The sequence below is a fragment of the Zea mays genome, chromosome 7 (genome assembly GCF_902167145.1).
Source record: "Zea mays cultivar B73 chromosome 7, Zm-B73-REFERENCE-NAM-5.0, whole genome shotgun sequence".
Taxonomy (NCBI): Eukaryota; Viridiplantae; Streptophyta; class Magnoliopsida; order Poales; family Poaceae; genus Zea; species Zea mays.
In genome coordinates, this window is record NC_050102.1 from 10610929 (window position 1) to 10614489 (window position 3561).

Below are 3561 nucleotides of genomic sequence, written 5' to 3' on the forward strand. Positions count from 1 at the left end.
GTAAGCCCATTGCATTATTACTGTTTATTCATTGCTTTACACATCCAATGCGTACTACTAATATGCTTGGTCAATAGTTACTAGCTCAGCAGCAGGGCATTCCGTACGTGGCCCCTCTGCCTCCGCCGCAATGGACGTTCATCCCTATGGGCCCTCCTCCACCTCCGGTAAGAAATTCTATGTCCATTCTCTAGTTACATAGTAAAAACGACGACTTGTGCCGCACTGCACTCACATGAATATGTATTATTCTTGTATTCAACAGGGACTTGTGCCGCAGCAACCTCAGTTTAGCACACCGCCGGCACAGCTACCTGCCCCTGGAGCACAGGTTTGTATTCTAACTCTATAGCTATCGCCGATAGTTCAGCAGTTAATATGTACGATTTCTGACAAATTGCATTCTCGCTCCATAGGACAATCAGGAAGGAAGTGGAACGATGGATGGCTTCGTCAACTCCCTATTCGCGTACCCAACTCCGGACGGAGGCAGCGGCCAAAGCTCCAACAACCCTAGCCGCGGCGGTTCGTGAATGTGCTTCGATCTCTACCTTTTCAGTAATGAACACTTTGATCTCTACCTTTTCAGTAATGAACACTTCTTATGTGGATGAACACTTCTTATGTGGATGAATGTGGATGAATATTCTTATATATGTGTGTGTCGATGGATGTGATTGAGGCCCTGGATGAATGTGATTGATGTGTGAATGTGCATGATGATATTGTGTATATTTTCTGTGCCATTGATCATAAATATGGGCTTTTGGGGGGGGGGACAGTTTAACTCCCGTCGGCTTTGCAAAGCCGACGGGAGTTAAACTGGTACTGTCCAGGATAACTCCCGTCGGCTTAGCCAAGCCGATAGCAGTTGTCGCTCCCCCGTCCCGGCACCCAGGGCTGACGTGGCGGACCCATAACTCCCGTCGGCCCATGCCCTGGCCGACGGGAGTTAAGCGCCCGCCACGTCAGCCCTGGGCCGGGGCGCGATAACTCCCGTTGGCTACCTAGGGCCGACGGGAGTTAATTATCTCCCGTCGGGGCCGACGGGAGTTAATGCAATCCCCGTCGGGTAGCTCTTGTCGGCCGGGTACCGACGGGATTTACTCTAAAACCGACGGGAATAGCTAAATCCCGTCGGTTTTAGAGTAAATCCCGTCGGTACCCGGCCGACGGGAATAGCCTGGATTGCTGTTGTGATTCAATCATCCAGTCGAGCACTAGATGTGTGATGCGTTAAAGCTTCCTTTGTTTTCCAAAAAGAATCTTCAACCATCACACATGCATGGCTTCGATCATACGCTACGAGCACGGGCATAAATAACATATCACCATATTAATAATCAATTGCTAGATGCGACAAAAATCACTACTTTAAAATTCATCTCGCTATAACTCAATATATAACCGACGCTCTCTCACTCGGACTTACCAATAGATAAGGACGAGGATGGTGCAGCGAAGGAGAGACGAGACATCGACGGAGGGCTGTGATTTACACACATATTTAAATGCACATTTTTTGATATTTAACGAACCGAGGGGTGCGGGACAGAGAGGACTCACCAAAACTGAATCTGATTCGAAGACCACAAAAACGACGATGGTCTCAGGTTCAGGTTGTCCATCGAGCACTTGGTGAGCAACGCACAGAGACTCCGCCTTCTCCAAATCTGCAGCCCCCAAATCGAATCATGGTGAGCAGCACAGCAGCGAGGGATGTCGAGCTCGGCTTGAGGAGGAGGACGAAGCGGTTGCTGACTTACTGCAGGAGGGGATGGCGTCCATGGATCTGGAGAAGGGGAGCTGCTCGCCTGGGCGCCATGGATGGAGAACAGGAGCTTGTCTTAGGACCTAGCGCCGAGCAGGAAGACCAAGGAATGGAGCTCGGGCGCTGCTTGAGGAGAAGGGAGCAGGGCCGACGCCATGGATGGGAGGAGCAGAGGTGCCGAGTGGAGCAAGGAAGCTGTTGTGCGGTGGCTGGGAGAAGACGTGCGTGAGGTGGGAGAGGAGTTGAGGCTGCGTGCTTGCTTGAGGGAGGAAAATGGTTGGGCGGCAGTGAGATAAGGCCAACACATGAGCGGCGGCAGGGATAATCGTTGGAGAATAAAAATAGGATTTTCCTTCTTCTCTTTTAACAAATATGTACAGATAAACATAGTTTCAGGTGAACATAGCTCCAGGATTTAGAGTTTAAAAGATGCAGAAACTATTTGAACCAAGACAAGATCGATGACAGTCTTTGGATAGTGTTCGACTTGGTGAATATTCTCAATGTCTGATAACTACTACCCGTTATCTATATTCGAAAATTTAGATATGGACGAGGAACACACAGACCAAACTAAACGAGATCAGAGTCGAGATATTAAGACTGTGCTTAATTTAATTCGACTCGAAACCCGATAATTTTATCCGTAGTCTGAACAGGAAAACAAATTAATTATGAATACTCAATATCGGCTCTAATTATCTCGGTCAAATTTAATCTCACATCAACACTCTTGTCGCCGAGCTTCTAATAAACTTTACTCGGGTCAAAAATCACAAGAGTGGGTCGAGGTTCCAAATTTATGTTCTCTTAATCCATAAAATTTTAAACAGACACAAGGCTCGACATTTCGCGAAATAAATACGCGAGATCGATACAACATCGAAATTGTGATCCTTTCAAAAGTGATGACATGCATCGTTTACGTGGGCGAGAGGTTGTGCGCTGTCCAGACACCGGTTAACGCTCGCCACACGTCACAATGCCAGGCCGCAGAGGGACGCGCACGACGCAGGCGTGAGGGAATTAAAAAAATGGATTCTACAGAACCAGATCCGATTTCAAAGGTTAGAGTTTGGGCAAGACATCAATGGTGAAAGTTCCCTTTGACACGAGAACAGGATCTGGATGTCGCCTAGAGGGGGGTGAATAGGCGAATAAAAATTATCACTTTATAACTGGAAATTCTTACTCTACTCGAAGACATAGTACGCAGTGGAGTGAGAAGACTCTTCGAGTAGGTTGCAGCGGAACAGAAGATCCTGTCTCAAAATGTCCTGCACTTCAAATAAAGCTTATACCACAGATAAGTATTGAAGTGCAGATATAAAGACGAGTAAGGCAGAGAGTCAGGATACAATATAGAACAGAGCACACAGACGCAAGGATTTATCCCGAGGTTCGGCCAAGCCTGAAATGCTTGCCTAGTCCTCGTTGGAGTGAGCCACACCTGGGCTTGGAGTCTATTTCAACTCCTTCCTCTGTTTGCTCAGATCTGTCAGTATGACAGATAGAGCCTTTCACTATTGAGATGAGTTACAACAACACCGTGGCTGCTTACAAACTTTTCGGCAGCACCTCGGTAGAGTAACGATACGCTCAAGACCTTGCTCTAGCTCTTAGCAGCACTTCTCCTCTCTCTAAAGGCTTATAGCTGTGCCTTCTACACAAACTATAGAGTTATACACAAGAGGGAGAGTGAGAATTGATTCCAGTGGAGTCTACACTTGTTGGCTGCGCTTGTTAATCTCTTGGAGGCGCCTAGGAGTCCCTTTTATAGACTCAAGGGG

At 47.5% G+C, this 3561-nt stretch overlaps 1 long non-coding RNA gene across 1 annotated transcript; it reads right to left on the bottom strand.

Annotated features, from left to right (window-relative positions):
* Positions 1-1320: 1320 nt before the first annotated feature.
* Positions 1321-2062, bottom strand: LOC103632022 (uncharacterized). Its single transcript, XR_555609.4, has 3 exons — positions 1767-2062; positions 1567-1673; positions 1321-1488 (listed from the first exon to the last, which is right to left on the bottom strand). It is a non-coding gene; the product is annotated as an uncharacterized lncRNA (long non-coding RNA).
* Between the last annotated feature and the right edge of the window lie 1499 nt (positions 2063-3561).